The following is a 21676-nucleotide window of genomic DNA, read 5'->3' on the forward strand; positions in this document are numbered from 1 at the left end:
ATACACTAAAAGCACCAGAGTGACACAAGTCAAGTCGATCTGAGACTTTTCCACTTGAGCGTCTCCATGGCAACATCAGTGGTCAGTCATCCAGAGCCAGTGCCCATGGCGAGGTGACCTTGGTTGTTATTTTCCATAGAGGTCAGCTACTAAGAACGTCAGGCATGCAGTCAGAGCACTGAAACATGCCTCCCTCTCTCTCTTTTTCTCAGTCTCTCACGCTCACTCTCATCCTCTTTATCTCTTTCTCTCTCTGGATCTCTCGCTCTTTTCCAACACCCCACCCTTCTTTTTTACATATTATGTGTCTCGCTTCCCCTATCTTTGTCACCCTCTCTGTTTCTCTACTTACTTGTCAAATGTATGCCGTCTCTCTCTCTCTCAGCCCCCCTCCCCCTCATGTTCTGTGAGGGTGAATGGGTTCACTGGGATGTGGTTCAAAGGCTGTGTGAAACTCACATAGGTCCAGCTGGGGAGTATTAACCAATCTTTGCTCAGATCTTTGAAAAAATAGAGGGGGGGGGGCTATTTTAGTCTGTTCCCAGGCAGGATATCCTTTTGGACACCAAGTGTGTTTTGAATCCCTCTGCTACACCATTTAGCAATGTCATGAAATGTACAGAGAGTGTAAATATGCTACACATTATAACAATCGAAAATATATACATATATTTTTTTTATGTACAACAGCAGTCACTGGAAACATTAGTGAACACACAAACAGCAATTAATCCATGGGATTCAGTTTGCTAATCAAATATTGTAATAAAAAAACATGTAAAATTTGGAACCACCCCACTAGGACAACACGCATGTCTCGTGTGTTACGAGACATGTTTTTTCTTAGCCACTGTGCTTCTGCCTCTGCATTGCTTGATCTTGGGGTTTAAGGCTGGGTATCTGTGAAGCACTTTGCGACCACCACTACTGTAAAGGGGAATTTATCAAATATATTTGATTGATTGATTGTGTTTTTGATACACTACATCTACAGTTATCATCCTGTGACACTAGCTAGTCCAACATCCCAGTTATAAGCTACACCTCATATCATAATATAAATTATTATAACAGTAACATAATATATTAATAACAAACAGGGGACTTCCTCAACATTAGATTAGAAATGAATTAGTTCTAAACCACCAGTAAAAAGCTTAAAGAGAACAAGCATTTCACATCATTGCACCATAATTTATGGCTGGCAATGACTAAAAACAAACACCGAAAGACGGAGTTCATAAACTCCCTGAACCTAAGTGAAATACACAGACACCACATTAATAATGACATGAAAAGCCAAATATCAAGACAATATTCGAACATACGAATAGCATCTTAATATACACCATATATACAAAAGTATGTGGACACCCGTTCAAATTAGTGGAGTTGGCTATTTCAGCCACCACATTGCAGACAGGTGTATAAAATCGAACACACAGCCATGCAATCTCCATATACAAACACTGGCAGTAGAATGCCTTACTGAAGAGCTCAGCGACTTTCAACGTGGCACTGTCATATGGTGCCACCTTTCCAACAAGTCAGTTCATCAAATTTCTGCCCTGCTAGAGCTGCCCCGGTCAACTGTAAGTGCTGTTATTGTGAAGTGGTAACGTCTAGGAGCAACAACGGCTCGGCTGCGAAGTGGTAGGCAACACAATCTCAAAGACCAGGACCGCAGAGTGCTGAAGCACATAGAGCATAAAAATTGTCTGTCCTCGGTTGCAACACTCACTACTGAGTTCCAAATTGCCTCTGGAAGCAATATCAGCACATGAACTGTTCGTTGGGAGCTTCATGAAATGGGTTTCCATGGCTGAGCAGCCGCACACAAGACCAAGATCACCATGCGCAATGCCAGGCGTCGGCTGGAGAGGTGTAAAGCTTGCCGTCATTGAACTCAAGAGCAGCAGAAACGTGTTGTCTGGAGAGATGAATCACGCTTCTCCATCTGGCAGTCCAACGGAAGAATCTGGGTTTGGCGGATGCCGGGAGAATGCTACAAGCCCCAATGCATAGTGCCAACTGTAAAGTTTGGTTGAGAAGGAATAATGTTCTGGGGCTATTTTTCACAGTTCGGGCTAGGCCTCTTAGTTCCAGTGAAGGGAAATCTTAACACTACAGCATACAATGACATTCTAGACGATTCTGTGTTTCCAACTTTGTGGCAACAGTTTGGGGAAGGCCCTTTCCTGTTTCAACATGACAATGCCCCCATACTCAAAGCGAGGTCCATACAGAAATAGTTTGTCGAGATTGGTGTGGAAGAATTGACTGGCCTGCATAGAGCCCTGAGCTCAAACACCTTTGGGATGAATTGGAACGCCAACTGCTAGCCAGGCCTAATTGCCCAACCTCACTAAAGCTCTTGTGGCTGAATGGAAGCAAGTCCCTGTAACAATGTTCCAACATGTAGTGGAAAGCCTTCCCAGAAGAGTGGAGGCTGCTATTACAGCAAAGAGGGGACCAAGTCAAGATTAATGGAAAATGATTTTGGAATGAGATGTTCAACGAGCAGATGTCCACATACTTTTGGTCATGTAGTGTGTCAATAAAATATTGATCAACTGTAGAATGGTATTGATAACTTATGGCTATCTAATTGAATTTCTTTGTGTGTCTTTTGAAAACTGTTTATTGAAGACTACTCCGGTGTTCTCTCACTGGGCAGGGCAGGCAAATTGTCCAACCAAGCTCTTTCACTAAGGTTTCTACACTCTTCTCTGGAGTTCACTCAGTACATCGTGGAGTGACTGGAGAGACAGTGGTGTGTGTTTGTCTCTATTTCTGTAAGTGTGAGACGTCTGGATGTCTGAACACAAAAGAGGCACAGGCATGCCCTGGGAGAACACACACACCTTAACATACAAATGTGCATACACAAGTAAGCATACAAACTTTATACGTGTGAACACTGGGAACACGTCACAATTGTACAAAGTGTTCTAAACTTGTCTCAGAAAAATGAATATTCTGAATAAATTGATTCGTCTGTCTTCACTCCTCCTTCCCCACCCCCAAACACATTCACACAGAAACAAACCTGTGCGGTGTCAAATGCACTTCCTACCTTGTTGTTTGCAGGTCGTACATCTTTCAGTCCCTCTTTATCTCTTTGTTCTTCAAAAGACTTCCATCTTCTCATGCTGGAAGACAGAAAAGTTCAAAACAAACTCTTCTCTATGCACTTCTTTTCTGCTGTTGTTCTTTCGCACAAATCCAGCTCTGCCACTCTCCTGCCAAGTCTCTCTCAACCAGCTCCTGACAAAATAGTCATGATAAACAGAAAGTGAAAAAAGAGAGAAAGCACAGAGAGAGCAGAGAGCACATAAAGGGCCTGTGCCTGCACACACGCTCTCTATAAGTCGTCAAAAAACGGAGCGAGCCACAGAGAAGCACTCTCCTAACAGAGGCACACTGCAATATGAACATGGTTTATTTTCCACTGGCTAGCTCCCCTTGTGTGGGACTCCAACCCTGGCTGTTCTCCTTCCTCCGCCTCCTCTCTTATCCTCCCCCCTCCCATCCCAGCCACTCCAGCTCCAAGCTGCAGCCACTGAGCATGCCGAGTCAGATCATGTGTGTCCAGCATGTGTGTATATCTGCTCGTGAACAAATTGTTATGAGCAGGCACTGTAAGTGCACACTGCACTGCACAGTAAGCATGCATGTGCATGTATTCATTCCCGTGGGAAGCAGGGTTGCTAAGGGTGCTGCAGCATCCCCAGAAAAAGAATAATAAAAACAAAAAATGTTTAACATTTTTTTTTGAATAATTAACATTTTTCACAAAAGTAGTCCACTGGGCCTTTACTAGTCCTGTATTAGTGGACTGATATAGCCATCTATAACCTTCCCCCAACAAAAAATCACAGCACCCCCACCGATAAACAACTTCCGGCAGCAATGCATATATTATCTCAAGTGCACACGTATGTATTTTATATACACCTGAGTTCTTGTATTTGTTTTAGCATGAAATATATGCAGTAGTCTTATTCCTAATATGCATTGCAGATGTGTGTACAATACGTGTCTGTGAATCGTTCTACATTTTTTTTAGGGAGAATAAGGTATGCTATCTGGGTCTGCAACCCAATGGCACCTTATTCCCTATTGTACTACTTTTGACCAGGGTCCATGGTGCTCTGATGAAAAGTATGCACTATATAGGAAATAGGGAGACATTTGGGACACATCCAGGTAACAAAAAACTAGTGACTATGCATTGTTGGTGCAGAGCATCTTACTGCCCTTCATATTGCCTTTAAAATATTTAGTGGACTGTGACATTATATTTTTGTTGTATAGGGGGGCACTGAGTTTTAAAAAGCTATTCCCATGCTGCATTTGCAAAATAATACATTTCTTGTCATGTTTGATTAGATCTCTTCAATAAAACCAATATACCAAAACAGTACCTCTGTTAATCAGATTTCTTTATCAAAACCTCCTATCTCTAAACCGTCACCATATTAATCAACTCTGAGGAGGAAGCCAGGATGTTAGGTTGAGACTAAAGTGACTGACATGTGGGAACCATTTTGGTTTTATCCCACAAATCCAAAAATATAACGTATAGTATCCTCTCTGACCATAGTGTGTGTGTGTGTGTGTATACATGCTGCTGTACTTGTGTGTGAGTGTGCAAATATAGCCATAAAACTGTATTATATCCTGTTAAGGCATATGAATTGACACCCTGATTATACAGGCCTAAAACCGAGCCAGTAAGAAGACAGTGGCAGAATAATTTCAACCACACATTTTGTTTCTTTACAAAAGTGGAGAACAACATCTATTCAGTGAAGTCCACAAAACATATTGCATGTAACAAACAGTTACATGACCTACAGCATGGTCAAGCAAGGCAACGTTTCAGACATTTTCAGACTACTAAACAACTATTGATTTAGAACCAAGGAGAGTTACCGCAAGTCGCAAAGAAAACAGGAGCTGCCCCCACTATTCCAGCAGCATTGCAACTTCAACTAATCACCTGTGCTTAGCCTCAACTAAAAGATACCAACAATTATGTTGTCCAATCAATGTAAGCTTAATATGATGTGGCTGTCCTTGCTACTAATGTGTGTGTATATATATGTGTGTGTGTGTGTGTGCAACTACTTGTAGAGAAACACCAATGCCATCCTCCTCTTTCATGTTGCCTAAACGGTCTATGACTTTGTCATTTTATATATTTTTATCAAAAGTGGCCAAATGCTTGCTGGCTTCCCTTGCATTCAAAGCTACTGGCGGAAACAATGTCATACTCATTCTGACCAGACAGCATCAGATAGATACGCTACATATACTGAGACAGAGGGGCACTGTTTCAGTCGCTCGGATGCTTTCTTCTGTGAGATACATTCAGCCTCTTGCGAATTGAAGGAAATGTATGAAACACAGAAAGACGAAAGATAAATGATTTTGTATGTTTTTTTTCTGAGGAGGCTTGACTTCCCCTGGCATCCATGAATACATACCACTGGGCGCTGCTCTACTCTGCCCACCCCTCTAAAGGGACGCTCAACTACTATGGGAAAAAATGGGGGAGGGAAACAGACAAGACATCATATGAGCCCTACATTAAATACATTTTATGAGCCCATGCACCAAAACCCCCAAATTATTGTGCCGTTATTCAATACATAACCTATGATATAGGCTACCGCACATTAGCCTACACGCGACAGAAAATAATAAGGTGACCCCTGAAAGCCAGATGGAGATGTGTCAATTACACATAAATTATATGTACGTTCAGTCCTTATGTTACTGTAGCATATGCTGCAGCAAATGTAGTGACCACAATGGTCACTTGTACCATTTTGTTTTTAACTGACAAATAAAATCAATCAATCCAAACTGTGCAGCGCAATCAATCCAAACTGTGCAGTGGAAATTTGACTAATGGAAAGAGACATCTGTAACAAAACACCAAAAAGTTTAATGACATTCAGAGATTGCCAAGACAAGCCTTCGGTACTGGTAGGCCTATAAGGTAGGGAGGGATGTGTTTTCTGTTTGTTAAGATTGAAATAGACTATTTATTGTGGTGTTAAAAACACACCATGATATTAAAGTGACCGAATTCGGTATGATTGGTTGTGGTGCATGGGCACAGAAACCTGTTGCTGGATAATTAATTGCTTAGATTTTATATAATTATAAATATGCCATCAAAACGTAAAACAACGCAATTATCACAACACATACAGTAGGTTGTAATATGGCTATTTTGGGGGATTGGCTTCCCCGGTGATTTTACACACGCATCCATACTGGCAGAGCCAAGGGTGGGTCCCATCTTGTGTGCAGCATCAGAGTGAGATTTGCACAGGTTAGCGTTTTTTTTGTTTTGGAGGCAGCTCTGCAGAGCGGTCATTTGTTGGCACAGCCACAAAGTCATCAAATCTGATATTAAACCTAATCCTAACCACACTACAAATCCTAATGCATTTTTACAATATGTGACCTGTTTCAAGACACTAGGCGTATGTCGCGGGTCTTTTATTTTTTTATCAAAATGTGTTTTTGCCATCTGGAACTTTCATGTTCCTTAATAACAAACTTGTATGCTATCTGTAAATACAAATAAAATTGTTAAATTACGAGCCTAGTTGGTTAAGCCAAAGATTAAGTAAATACAACCTTCCCGCTAGCCATGATTGGATGAGATTATGAGTGGGCTGGACATGCAGAGAGATGAGTTTGGATTGGTCTGCCATATAGCACACTTCTGTCTATTTGAGCTGGTCAGTATGTCTAGGTAATCCTGTCTAACATGGATTTTTTTTTAAATGTATCATGTATTAAAACTGCATAAGTGTTGCTCTCCACTTTCTGGAGGACTGAGTTTTGAAATCAGTGGAATTTGAGTATGATAGCTAAGGAGATGGAGAAAACACCTGTCTCCGGATTACATCTAAGGACAACCATGGCATCCAACCGGAGACGCGTCGAACCATGAATGATGTATACGGTATAATGATGTAAGATAGTTTAGCTAGCTACATTTTCAGGTATTACACATTTCTAATTTTGACAGAAAGAGCCATTTGCTTGGTTCGCTATATCCTAATGTTAGCTAGCTAACACTGAACCTGGTTGGTTAGCTACCTGCAGATTCACGCAGGGTAGTAACGTCATCAGTTGTGATTATGGTTCCTTGTTTACCTAGCTAGCTAATTTTAGCTGGCTGGCTCGCTAGCTAACATTACGTATATGACATTGTTTGTCAGAGCCATCTCAGAGCCATTTGTTTAGCTAGCTGTGGCCTAATGTTAGCTAGTGTAACAGTTTTTAAAATACTTTGAATTTCACCAGGTTCATATATTAATATAGCATAATGATTTGTTATTATGCATGCCTGCATCCTAGTACTTGCGTTTTGCCCTGCGTGCTCATGTTCAAATCATTTTGATTTGAAGGCATGTTTTTTCAGTTGTCTTCCTTTAAGCACAGGCACAAGTCATGATACAGTGTTTTGATCATGAATAATGTTGTATATTTAGAGTTTACTCATAAGTGGATGATATTGTCAAGATGCAATTGTAATTGTACTTTTTGGAGTGATATTAACGTTCTGAATTGAACATGTCGTTACTAGCTAGGTAATGTACTGTAAGTGCAAACAATAGCTAGCTACTCGACGGATACTGTGCGACTATGTTTTAGAAAAAGGCGACAATTGGCAGAACATATTTATGCTCTTCAAATGTTTTGTATTTTCTTTTTGATGCAGTTATGTAGTTTCATCGATGTAAAATGTGCATTGTGTTGATACATTATGAGAGGCTGTACTCATTTTTCTATTCTAAAATATTTTTTACGTACTATGAGAGAAAGAGGCGGCAGTTGCCAGAAAATATTTGTGCAATACAAATATTTTGTGTTTTCTTTTAGATGCAGTGTATTCTGATGAATTAAAACAACCTGATCTCCAAAGTTCACGTCTATAGTCTCAATCAATCACATACAACACAGAGTTACAGCGGTTCAGTTCAGCACCGGTTACACTATCTAACATTGAACCTGGTTGGTTAGCTACCTGCAGATTCATGCATGGTAGTAACGTCATGAGTTGTAATTATCGTTAATTGTTTACCTAGCTAGCTAGCTAACGATAGCTGGCTGGCTGGCTTGCTAGCTAACGTTATGTGTATGACCTTATTTGTATCTCAGAGCCATTTGCTTAGCTAGCTATAGCCTACTGTTAGATAGCTAACATTCAACCTGGTTGGTTATCTACCTGCAGATTCATGCAGAGTAGTAACGTCATGAGTTGTGATTATTGTTTACCTAGCTAGCTAGCTAGCTACACGTCTTAACAAAAAACTCCACTATGCAAGTAACCATTTCGGGTATTTTCGTAAATTCATTCTGGCACTCTGCTCCGATTTCAGAGCACTCTCGTCTGTGTGTGCCAGAGAGTGCAGAATAACTGATGAATTTACAAAAGCTCAACACCAGTTGAATGTGGCCGGTGCCAGTAAGTTCATCGGCCAGATCGTCAGGTGTGCGCTCCGAATGCGAAACGCTCTGAATTTATGAACGGACAATCTGACATCACAGTTGCAGTCACCAATGCTCTGGATAACATAACAGCCTAACCAGCCATGCTAGGGCTAGTAATGTTCAGTGAGCTGTTCGCTCTCACTTAGATGTCTGGAAGTAGCTAGCAAGTTAGCTTGGGTGCTTGACTGCTGCTGTTAGTACATTCGGATCAACCCTTAAATAGTTGGGTGGGGCTAAAGCTTAAGAGGGTGTAAACAATGCTGAATGGGTGTAGACAAAGAAGGGATCTCCAATAGTAGTACCAAAACATTCAAAAGGCCATTTTCTCAAAAGTGAGTTTAAAAGTTTATCATCTTTCAAAGCAGAATTACTTTCCCATTGTTCCTCAACTGTAGTGTATGATATAACATTTTGTAGCTCATGAGTCTCTACTTTTAGCCTATGTAAAATAAAAATTCAAATTATGCTACATAAGACCGATTTGAGCAGGTCAGTCATATATGGCAACTGTTTACTTTGCAGCTGGCCCAATGGGAAATCGCTCAGTTCTGCCTCCAGGAACAGGCAATAAGCAATAAATGTCAACCTGCAAGATTTACAGTGCCTTTCACCATATCATTTGCAATGCTGTCCCTTATTCTTCCTATATTGTCTGCAGAATAATTCAGAATAATTCAGTGTGCAGTGTATTGTACTGTGTCACCGTCGCATGCCCTATATATATGTGGGCTGGGAGTAATGGGGAGAGTAATCTACCTGAGGGGAGGCTCTATTGTGCTGACACAGTCTGGGCAATGGTACAGTCTGCGGAAAAGAGGGTCCAGTAAACTATGAATCCTCATCTCTTGGGATCCTCCTCTCTCCCAAGTGGTCATTCTCTCTTTCTCCCCTTACCCATCTGTCTATCGCCTCCTTTGAATTCCATGCTGTCACAGTTACCAGCCCTTTCAAGCTTAACATCCTTATCATTTATCGCCCTCCAGGTTCCCTCGGAGAGTTCATCAATGAGCTTGATGCCTTGATAAGCTCCTTTCCTGAGGACGGCTCACCTCTCACAGTTCTGGGCGACTTTAACCTCCCCACGTCTACCTTTGACTCATTCCTCTCTGCCTCCTTCTTTCCACTCCTCTCCTCTTTTGTCCTCACCCTCTCACCTTCCCCCCCTACTCACAAGGCAGGCAATACGCTCGACCTCATCTTTACTAGATGCTGTTCTTCCACTAACCTCATTGCAACTCCCCTCCAAGTCTCCGACCACTACCTTGTATCCTTTTCCCTCTCGCTCTCATCCAACACTTCCCACACTGCCCCTACTCGGATGGTATCGCGCCGTCCCAACCTTCGCTCTCTCTCCCCGCTACTCTCTCCTCTTCCATCCTATCATCTCTTCCCTCTGCTCAAACCTTCTCCAACCTATCTCCTGATTCTGCCTCCTCAACCCTCCTCTCCTCCCTTTCTGCATCCTTTGACTCTCTATGTCCCCTATCCTCCAGGCCGGCTCGGTCCTCCCTCCCGCTCCGTGGCTCGACGACTCATTGCGAGCTCACAGAACAGGGCTCCGGGCAGCCGAGCGGAAATGGAGGAAAACTCGCCTCCCTGCGGACCTGGCATCCTTTCACTCCCTCCTCTCTACATTTTCCTCTCGTGTCTCTGCTGCTAAAGCCACTTTCTACCACTCTAAATTCCAAGCATCTGCCTCTAACCATAGGAAGCTCTTTGCCACCTTCTCCTCCCTCCTGAATCCTCCTCCCTCCCCCCCTCCTCCCTCTCTGCAGATGACTTCGTCAACCATTTTGAAAAGAAGGTCGACGACATCCGATCCTCGTTTGCTAAGTCAAACGACACCGCTGGTTCTGCTCACACTGCCCTACCCTGTGCTCTGACCTCTTTCTCCCCTCTCTCTCCAGATGAAATCTCGCGTCTTGTGACGGCCGGCCGCCCAACAACCTGCCCGCTTGACCCTATCCCCTCCTCTCTTCTCCAGACCATTTCCGGAGACCTTCTCCCTTACCTCACCTCGCTCATCAACTCATCCCTGACCACTGGCTACGTCCCTTCCGTCTTCAAGAGAGCGAGAGTTGCACCCCTTCTGAAAAAACCTACACTCGATCCCTCCGATGTCAACAACTACAGACCAGTATCCCTTCTTTCTTTCCTCTCCAAAACTCTTGAACGTGCCGTCCTTGGCCAGCTCTCCCGCTATCTCTCTCAGAATGACCTTCTTGATCCAAATCAGTCAGGTTTCAAGACTAGTCATTCAACTGAGACTGCTCTTCTCTGTATCACGGAGGCGCTCCGCACTGCTAAAGCTAACTCTCTCTCCTCTGCTCTCATCTTTCTAGACCTATCGGCTGCCTTCGATACTGTGAACCATCAGATCCTCCTCTCCACCCTCTCCGAGTTGGGCATCTCCGGCGCGGCCCACGCTTGGATTGCGTCCTACCTGACAGGTCGCTCCTACCAGGTGGCGTGGTGAGAATCTGTCTCCTCACCACGTGCTCTCACCACTGGTGTCCCCCAGGGCTCTGTTCTAGGCCCTCTCCTATTCTCGCTATACACCAAGTCACTTGGCTCTGTCATAACCTCACATGGTCTCTCCTATCATTGCTATGCAGACGACACACAATTAATCTTCTCCTTTCCCCCTTCTGATGACCAGGTGGCGAATCGCATCTCTGCATGTCTGGCAGACATATCAGTGTGGATGACGGATCACCACCTCAAGCTGAACCTCGGCAAGACGGAGCTGCTCTTCCTCCCGGGGAAGGACTGCCCGTTCCATGATCTCGCCATCACGGTTGACAACTCCATTGTGTCCTCCTCCCAGAGCGCTAAGAACCTTGGCGTGATCCTGGACAACACCCTGTCGTTCTCAAATAACATCAAGGCGGTGGCCCGTTCCTGTAGGTTCATGCTCTACAACATCCGCAGAGTACGACCCTGCCTCACACAGGAAGCGGCGCAGGTCCTAATCCAGGCACTTGTCATCTCCGTCTGGATTACTGCAACTCGCTGTTGGCTGGGCTCCCTGCCTGTGCCATTAAACCCCTACAACTCATCCAGAACGCCGCAGCCCGTCTGGTGTTCAACCTTCCCAAGTTCTCTCACGTCACCCCGCTCCTCCGCTCTCTCCACTGGCTTCCAGTTGAAGCTCGCATCCGCTACAAGACCATGGTGCTTGCCTACGGAGCTGTGAGGGGAACGGCACCTCAGTACCTCCAGGCTCTGATCAGGCCCTACACCCAAACAAGGGCACTGCGTTCATCCACCTCTGGCCTGCTCGCCTCCCTACCACTGAGGAAGTACAGTTCCCGCTCAGCCCAGTCAAAACTGTTCGCTGCTCTGGCCCCCAATGGTGGAACAAACTCCCTCACGACGCCAGGACAGCGGAGTCAATCACCACCTTCCGGAGACACCTGAAACCCCACCTCTTTAAGGAATACCTAGGATAGGATAAAGTAATCCTTCTCACCCCCCCCCCTTAAAAGATTTAAAGATTTAGATGCACTATTGTAAAGTGGCTGTTCCACTGGATGTCATAAGGTGAATGCACCAATTTGTAAGTCGCTCTGGATAAGAGTGTCTGCTAAATGACTTAAATGTAAATGTAAATGAATAAAACTGACCTTTCGGCATACTTACTGTACCTCTCCTGGTCTTCTGCGCTGGGTTTAAGTGCTGGAAAACTTCAAATGATGCGTTGGGTGAAGTAATAGGGGTACACCTTGGGGAAAATAACTACGGACAGAATAAATCGATAATGTAAAACCTTCCAGTTTTTGCATTTGAGCTTTTTGCGGCTAGATCAATGAACTACCTCGTCCGCTATTCAACATTAAGAAACTAAGACAGATACATTTAGTGGTATTTTTGTGATGCATGCAGCATGTCACAATATATTATAGCCTACCATTTAAAGAAAGTGCAGAAGTTATAAGTAAACACGTTTCTAGTAGACGGGGTGTTCAAAGCACACTGTCTAACTAGATCACTGTCCCAGTAGTGCCAAACACACGTCTACCACCAGTGAGTGAGTGATCAAACAGCAAAGAGAATATTCCCCATTTGTTTCAACTGTCTGCTCTGCTCTGTTCTGTTCTGTGCGGCCTGTTACATAAAGGCTGTCCTCAAAACACTGCCATCCAATTCTGCTCACAGCACTGTTCGTTGTCTGTCTGAGTAATCTCCTTTTTTCCTCTGGCTGTGTCTGCGATGACCCAGTTTGCCTGCCTCTGCCTCCTCACTCAAAACACAACCAGAACACACAGGCTGCATCTGAAATTGCACCCTATTCCCTGTATGGTGCACTTTTGTACAGAGCCATGTACTACTTTTGACTGGAGCAGTCTCAGTGCTCTGTTTGCGTCTGAAATTGCACCCACCCTATTCAATCAAAAGTAGTGCACTGCATATGGAATAGGGTGACATTTCAGACGTTGTCACTGACTCACAAGGGCAATGAGTTTGCTCTGGGCAGTACACTTGACTGGACTGGACTGACAGACAGAAAGAGAGAGAGCTAGAGAGAGAGAGAGAGAGAGAGAGTCACAGCTCATGCCTGACAGTATCATGTCTCCCCAAACACAGTCCTAGTGCTGGAAATAGCTCTCAGTAATCCAGTGTGCAGACAGAATGCTCAGTCTTTTTCATGCACACGTTCAGGCAGCTTTTCTTTTTCATACCCATCAACACACAGCCAGCCTGGCTCACTGTTAGATCCCTTCTTACTCATCCCCATCTCCGTCTTCTCTCCTGTTGTCACACCCTGACCATAGTTTGCTTCGTATGTTTCTATGTTTTGGTTGGTCAGGGTGTGAGCTGAGTGGGCATTCTATGTTATATGTCTAGTTTGTCTAGTTTTATGTTTGGCCTGATATGGTTCTCAATCAGAGGCAGGTGTTAGTCATTGTGATTGGGAACCATATTTAGGTAGCCTGTTTGGTGTTGGGTTTTGTGGGTGATTGTTCCTGTCTCTGTGTTTGCACCAGATAGGGCTGTTTTGGTTTTTTCACATTTCTTGTTTTTGTTAGTTTATTCATGTATAGTGTCTTTATAAATTAAACATGAATAACCACCACGCTGCGTTTTGGTCCGCCTCTCCTTCACCACAAGAAAACCCTTACACCTGTTCTTTACACTCCTCTACTGTTCTCCCCATCTCCTTTCCTCCCCTCTCATCTCTTCTCCTCCCACCTCAGCTCAACCCAGCTGATGAACTCATTAAGTTACGCTGCTGCTGTATTCATTCATATATGATTCCATATTCTCATGCCAACTTCACTATAGGACACGACCCACTTGTTAAATATTACTCAATACCCACACAAACATGTGGAGCACAGAATGAGTCACTGTATTAGAAATAGATGTGCTATAGAGAATATGGAGAACAGGTTTAGTCAAGTAGATGACTTCTAGTTGAGTAGTTTTAACACTGATAACTTCTTCAAAAAGTGATGTTTTGTGGGTTATGCTAGTTACAGTGCATTCAGAAAGTATTTTTCCACATTTTCTTACGTTACAACCTTATTCTAAAATGGATTACATATTTTTTTCCCTCATCAATCTACACACAATACAATGACAAAGCGAAAACAGGTTTTTAGAAATGTTTGCAAAAAAGAAATAAAATACCTTTGCTATGAGACTCGAAATTGAGCTCAGGTGCATCCTGTTTCTATTGATCATCCTTGAGATGTTTCTACAATTTGATTGGAGTCCACCTGCTGTAAATTCAATTGATAGACATGATTTGGAAAGGCACACACCTGTCTATTTAAGGTCCCACAGTTGAAAGTGCATGTCAGAGCAAAAACCAAGCCATGAGATCGAAGGTATTGTCTGTAGAGCTTCGAGACAGGATTGTGTCAAGGCAAAGATCTGGGGAAGGGTACCAAAACATTTCTGCAGCATTGAAGGTCCCCAATAACACAGTGGCCTCCATCATTCTTCAATGGAAGAAGTGGAACCAACAAGACTCTTCCTAGAGCTGTCCGCCCGGACAAACTGATCAATTGAGGGAGCAGGGCCTTGGTCAGGGAGGTGACCAAGAACCAGATGGTCACTCTGACAGAGCTCCGGAGTTGCTCTGTGGAGATGGTTGTCCTTCTGGAAAGTTCTCCCATCCAGAGATGGCACCAATCAGGTCTTTATGGTAGAGTGAACAGACAGAAGCCACTCCTCAGTAAAAGGCACATGACAGCCCGCTTGGAGTTTGTCAAAAGGCAATTAAAGGACTCTCAGACCATGAGAAACAAAATTCTCTGGTCTGATGAAACCAAGATTAAACTCTTTGGCCTGAATGCCAAGCGTCACATCTGGAGGAAACCTGGCACCATCCCTAGGGTGAAGCATGGTGGTGGATGCATCAGGCTGTGGGGATGTTTTTCAGCGGCAGGAATTGGGAGATTAGTCAGGATCGAGGGAAAGATGAACGGAGAAAAGTACAGAGAGATCCTTGATGAAAAGACAATGCAGGAGTGGCTTCAGGACAAGTCTCTGAATGTCCTTGAGTGGCCCAGCCAGAGCCCAGACTTCAACCTGATCGAACATCACTTAGAGAGACCTGAAAGTAGCTGTGCAGCTACGCTCCCCATCAAACCTGACAGAGTTTGAAAGGATCTGCAGAGAAGAAATGGGAGAAACTCCCCAAATGCAGGTGTGGAAAGCTTATAACGCCACACCCAAGAAGACTCAAGGCTGAGTGTAATCACTGCCAAAGGTGCTTCAACAAAGTACTGAGTAAAAGTTCTGAATATTTATGGAAATATGATATCAGTTTTTACTTTTTCTAACTTCGCAAAAAAAGATTTTAACCTCTTTTTGCTTCGTCATTATGAGTTACTGTGTGTAGATTGATGAGGATTTTTTAAATCCATTTTAGAATACAAGTCTGTATCATAGCAAAATGTGGAAAAACTCAAGGGGTCTGAATACTTTCCAAATGCACTGTGTCTATATATACACACACAATACTTCTAGCAATGCTAATATACAGTATGACCAACGGCTAAAAACAGGAAGTAGTTCTCCGGAGGCAGAATGCCGTGAACCTATATTATCCGGAAATTGTTTTATGATGTTGGGCAGGTATCCCATTCAAATTCAATTCAAATTCTGTTCCCAGTGCATTGTGGCCAATTCAAATTCAATTCATTGTTTGAATTTAGAAATTCAGTTACCAGTTCAGTTCCCCCCACAGGAGGTTGGTGGCACCTTAATTGGGGAGAACAGGCTCTTGGTAATGAATGGGTGGAATGGTATCAAATACTTCAAACACGCGGTTTCATTTTCTTCCAGAAACCGGCCCAGGATTCAAACTGGCGACCTTTCGGCTACAGGTCCAACTCCTTAGCCACTGGGCTACCTACAGGTTGATTAGCAGGTGCAGATATTCACCTGTACTGAGTGATTAATGTAGCAGCATTAAACAGATGTGGCAGAGCTACTGTACACTCGATTCCTTGTTGACCCCCCCCCCCCCCTTCTTCCTCTCTATCTTTCCATTTCTCTCTTTTGCCTCTCTCCCGTCTCCCCCTTTGTCGCTCTCTCTATTTTTCTCTCCTGCTCTCTCTTTCTCCCCTGTCTCCTACACCTCTCCCATTATATTCCTTGCAGTAATCATGTAAATCTTTGAAGGGATACATTTTAATGTTTCTCAATCATCCCGCACCCTACACCCCACCAAAGTGTTTTACATTAGTGTGTGTGTGGCTAGTGCATGTAGTGGTGTGTAAGCACAGAGCCTGGCATGGGGGGTGGGGGACACCTCTTAACTCCAGACAGCCATCCCACTGATACTGAAGGTTAAAGGTCATGGGAAAAGCAACAAACAAAATAGCTTGAGGTGAGAAAAGGAGCAGAAAAGATAGCTTACAGCTTGTGAGTGTGTGTGTGATGGTGTGGGGCTTCAGGATGTGTGTGTGTGCTAGCTATTCCTGTTTTGGGAGTGGGTGGGGCTAACCCCAACAAAACCAGAATACAGAGGCACTAAAGCAAAGTTCTCAGCAACATGCAACACATGCAATCCAAGCTCTCCTTAAAGCTTGTCCACCCAGGGCCTTTGTCAAAAGTACTATACTATAGGGAATATGGTGTCATTTGGGATGCATCAAATGGCTTTTTGACCTCCTCCCAGTCTGAGATAATTTATAGGGGAAACCAGGGATGGTTGTAACACAGAATAGTTGTTACACTCTAAATATCTTTAACCAGGAACAAGATCAAATCATGTGACTCACTATGCACATGGTCAGTTTAGTCCTCAACCCTAATGTGAAGAAGCAAGACCCTGTGATAGACTGCAGATTTTATTGACAAAAAAAAACAGATTTTGAGGTAAGAAATTATTTTCTCTGGAATCAACTGCTTTGTCATTAGATTCACCTAACTTACTGTATATCAGGTTTATAACCAGTGTGTGTAGATATATTTGATGTAATTTAGCAATGATTTTGAACACGCAGCTAAAATTGAAGATAGCTAATGACAGCAAGAGTCAGGGTTAGTTGTAACAAGCCTAAAGAGGACGGGGTGCTGGGAATGCAAATGATGGGCCCACCAAGCGTGTACCCTAGGACTATCATACCACTGTCACAACTGTGACTCTGATGGAGTGAACATGTCCAACATTTACTCACACACCACTCACACACACACACAAAAAAAAAGCATGTATTTTTGGAACACTTCACATGACATTCCACATGTGAAAACATGTTTAAGGACAACAAAAATGTGTCTATGACACACACACACACACACAGTGCTTTTAACATAGTGTTTTCATCTTACATATTTGACACACTTGACTACATTGTGTATGTTTATTTATACAGTAATTATTATTCAATCTGGGATTTGAACTCACAACCTCTTGGTTCACATCTGAATGATATTTCTGCTACGCCACCACACCTGCATTCCTGCACTTTGAACTTCAAAGTAAATCTCAGCTTTGTTAAATACACACTCAAGAAAAACCATGATAGTGTGTTTATCATAGTGATTCAAGAGTAACATTGAAACAGAATAATATGACCCACCAATATTAGACAACTATACAGAAAAGCACATTTCTGAAATAAGTAATTGAAATCAATGAGAAAATAGTCAGATTAACTTCTAACTAAAATAATAATGAATTTGTAGGGGAATGCTGCAGACATTGTTGCTCAGCAGAAAGATCAGCACACCTCAAATCCAAAGGTTGTGAATTCAAATCCCAGGTGGGGTTAAATTTTAGATGAACAGTATACCACTTACTTTAAAACTACCATACCATTACTTTACTTACAATGGTTTGTGATGGTTTGGGACCATCACATGACGTCCTGACGACTGGTAAAACAAATGTCTTGAGAACATCCATGTGCTTAAATCTAAGTCACTTTTATTTTGAGCTAGCTTCGCCGTGGGCTTCGCCGAATGCTATCACTTTTTTACCTGGGGTAAACTCCTCCCGCCGGGGCAACCTGTGTCAGATAATCAAATCCCTGCAATATCTAGTGTGAAGTCTTCCAAAAACACATTTGCACATGATTTCACATGAGATTTCACAAATGTGAAGTGTTCCAAAAACACATATTTGTATGTGAAATGTCACATGAAAGTGTTCCAAAAACACATGTTGTCACATGTAGTTTAACATTAGCTTCACATATAATCACGTGATCACACAAGATCATAAGTGTTCACATGTGAAATGACTTATTTTTTCTTTCATAAGAGACACCACAAATATTAAATTGTTTAGTCCAGATTTTGCTATTTAGTTGTGAGATGTTTAGTTGAGAAGGGCCAGTTAATGGAACTTTTTATGATTTGTATTATTATTTTATTATTTCAGCAGCACAAAATGTTAAACATGGCAATGTTGTTCTCATGTTCTCAATAAAGGCTTTCAATATTTCGTTGCATATGATGATTTGTGCATAATACCTACGCCCATTTGTTGCAAACAGATGGAAGCTGTCCCTATCACATGTTGAATGCAGTACATCAAACATTCTCTGAAAAATTGACAAAAATGCTAAAAAAGTGTTAAACATCCCTCATCTCCCCTACTCAATATGAGACTTGACATACATATATACATACAGATATGTATAGTAGAAGTATATGGAGTCTAATTATAACTTTGATGAGTTCAAACTTGCACTCTATCGTGGAGTAAGAAGGGGTGTTTTCGGAATGGAGTCTCTGGTGCCTGTGCAGTCACCCTGTTTTTATAGCTACAGTTGAAATCGGAAGTTTACATACACCTTAGCCAAATACATTTAAACTCAGTTTTTGACAATTCCTGACATTTAATCCTAGTAAAAATTCCCTGTCTTAGGTCAGTTAGGATCACCACTTTATTTTATGAATGTGAAGTGTCAGAATAATAGTAGAGAGAATTATTAATTTCAGCTTTTATTTCTTTCATCACATTCCCAGTGAGTCAGAAGTTTACATACACTCAATTAGTATTTGGTAGCATTGCCTTTAAGTTGTTTAACTTGGGTCAAACATTTCAGGTTGCCTTCCACAAGCGTCCCACAATAAGTTGGGTGAATTTTGGCCCATTCCTCCTGAAAGAGCTGGTGTAACTGAGTCAGTTCTGCCCACACATTTTCTATAGGATTGAGGTCAGGGCTTTGTGATGGCAACTCCAATACCTTGACTTTGTTGTCCTTAAGCCATTTTGCCACAACTTTGGAAGTATGCTTGGGGTCATTGTCCATTTGGAAGACCCATTTGCGACCAAGCTTTAACTTCCTGACTGATGTCTTGAGATGTTGCTTCCATATATCCACATAAATTTTGCTCCTTCATGATGCCATCTTTTTCGTGAAGTGCACCAGTCCCTCCTGCAGCATAGCACCCCCACAACATGATGCTTCCACCACTGTGCTTCACGGTTGGGATGGTGTTCTTCGGCTTGCAAGCATCCCCCTTTTTCCTCCAAATGTAACGATAGTCATTATGGCCAAACAGTTCTATTTTTGTTTCATCAGACCAGAGGACATTTCTCCAAAAAGTACGATCTTTGTCCCCATGTGCAGTTGCAAACTGTAGTCTGGCTTTCTAATGGCGGTTTTGGAGCAGTGGCTTCTTCCTTGCTGAGCGGCCTTTCAGGTTATGTCGATATAGGACTCGATTTACTGTGGATATACATGTACTGTAGATACCTTTGTACCTGTTTCCTCCAGCATCTTCTCAAGGTCCTTTGCTGTTGTTCTGGGATTGATTTGCACTTTTTGCACCAAAGTACGTTCATCTCTAGGAGCCTGAACGCGTCTCCTTCCTGAGCGGTATGACGGCTGAGTGGTCCCATGGTGTTTATACTTGCGCACTATTGTTAGTACAGATGAGCGTGGTACCTTCAGGCATTTGGAAATTGCTCCCAAGAATGAACTAGACCTGTGGAGGTCTACAATTTATTTTCTGAGGTCTTGGCTGATTTATTTTGATTTTCCTATTATGTCAATCAATAGACATTTAGACACTGAGTTTGAATTTAGGCCTTGAAATACATCCACAGGTACACCTACAATTGACTCAAATGATGTAAATTAGCCTATCAGAAGCTTCTAAAGCCATGACATCATTTTCTGGAATTTTACAAGCTGTTTAAAGGCACAGTCAACTTAGTTTATGTAAACTTCTGACCCACTGGAATTGTGTTACAGTGAATTATAAGTGAAATAATCTGTCTGTAAACAATTGTTGGAAAAACCGTCTTGCCAAAACTATAGTTTGTTTACAGTAAATTTGTGGAGTGGATGAAAAACAAGTTTTAATGACTCCAACCTAAATGTATGTAAACTTCAGCTGTATGTCCCATTGTGCCATACAGAATCAAGAGTGTCACACACAGTTGCACACACACCACCATTACCCTTCACACTTGCAAAACGAGAGTGTTTGAGACACAGCTACTGATTAGACTCACATAGACCCCTAACCTCTAAGGCAGGCTGGGACTTAGTGGGACTCGGGGCAGAAGGGAGGGTTAGTGGTATTCAGTAATACTAAAACAAACAGAGGGCATCTGTCATTAAGTTACATTACAGTTCCCGCGCAGCCCAGTCAAAACTGTTCGCTGCTCTGGCCCCCCAATGGTGGAACAAACTCCCTCACGACGCCAGGACAGCGGAGTCAATCACCACCTTCCGGAGACACCTGAAACCCCACCTCTTTCAGGAATACCTAGGATAGGATAAAGTAATCCTTCTCACCCCCCCCCCCCTTAAAATATTTAGATGCACTATTGTAAAGTGGCTGTTCCACTGGATGTCTTAAGGTGAACGCACCAATTTGTAAGTCGCTCTGGATAAGAGCGTCTGCTAAATGACTTAAATGTAATGTAAATGTAAATAAGACCTCGTAATTTGAATATAGGCAAAACGTGCTGGTTTAACTACTCAACTCACTTTCTTGTTATGACTTCCAATACAGTCCAAACCCAACAAACACGCTACAATGTGTAGGGCTGTCCCTGCCACTACTACTTTGTAAAGGGCATGGGCATTAGACAGTCCAATATAAAAAATAAATACAAATGTTTAACCAGGAAGGGCTCATTAAGATTTGAAATCTCTCTTTCAAGAGCGTCCCGGCCAAGATGGGCAGCACCAAAATCCTTACACAATTACAGACAAACATGAAAAACTATATGCAATCTAAAAACTGAATTCACAAGTGTATAACAAAATCCTAAAACAGCAAATTAAAAACATTGATCAATCATTGAAACGTACTGGTTTAAAGATGCACTATGCTCTGTTTTGTCCGGCTTGCAAAATTTCTAATAGTTTTCTTAATTGCAGTTTATCTGACAAAACAAGCAAGTATAGTGCAGAGAATCACTGTACCATCTAAACCGCTGTGAAATATATTTTCCATAACTAAAATAATGTATTTTCAGCTGTTTGACTGCAAGTCTACGAAGCAATTGATCTGTTCTATGTGCACTATTTCTATGCTTCCCGTTTTGTTTTTGCATCTTTTTCTATCGGTTTTGTACACTAGCTTCAAACAGCCGAAAAATACAATATTCTGAGTTTTAGAAAATATATTTCACATCAGTTTAGATGGTACAATTATTCTCTACACTATACTTGATTGTTTTGTCACAAACTGAAATTAGGCATACTATTAGAATTTG

General features: G+C 42.5%; 1 long non-coding RNA gene across 1 annotated transcript in view; it reads right to left on the reverse strand.

Moving 5' to 3' along the window:
• The window catches only part of LOC115135408 (uncharacterized), a 118690-nt gene extending 115230 nt beyond the window's left edge, over positions 1 to 3460 (reverse strand). Inside the window, exon 1 of the long non-coding RNA XR_003864497.1 lies at positions 3077 to 3460. This is a non-coding gene — a long non-coding RNA (uncharacterized LOC115135408). The remainder of the gene's footprint in view (positions 1 to 3076) is intronic.
• Between the last annotated feature and the right edge of the window lie 18216 nt (positions 3461 to 21676).

Source organism: Oncorhynchus nerka, linkage group LG10, assembly GCF_034236695.1.
Source record: "Oncorhynchus nerka isolate Pitt River linkage group LG10, Oner_Uvic_2.0, whole genome shotgun sequence".
Lineage (NCBI taxonomy): Eukaryota > Metazoa > Chordata > Actinopteri > Salmoniformes > Salmonidae > Oncorhynchus > Oncorhynchus nerka.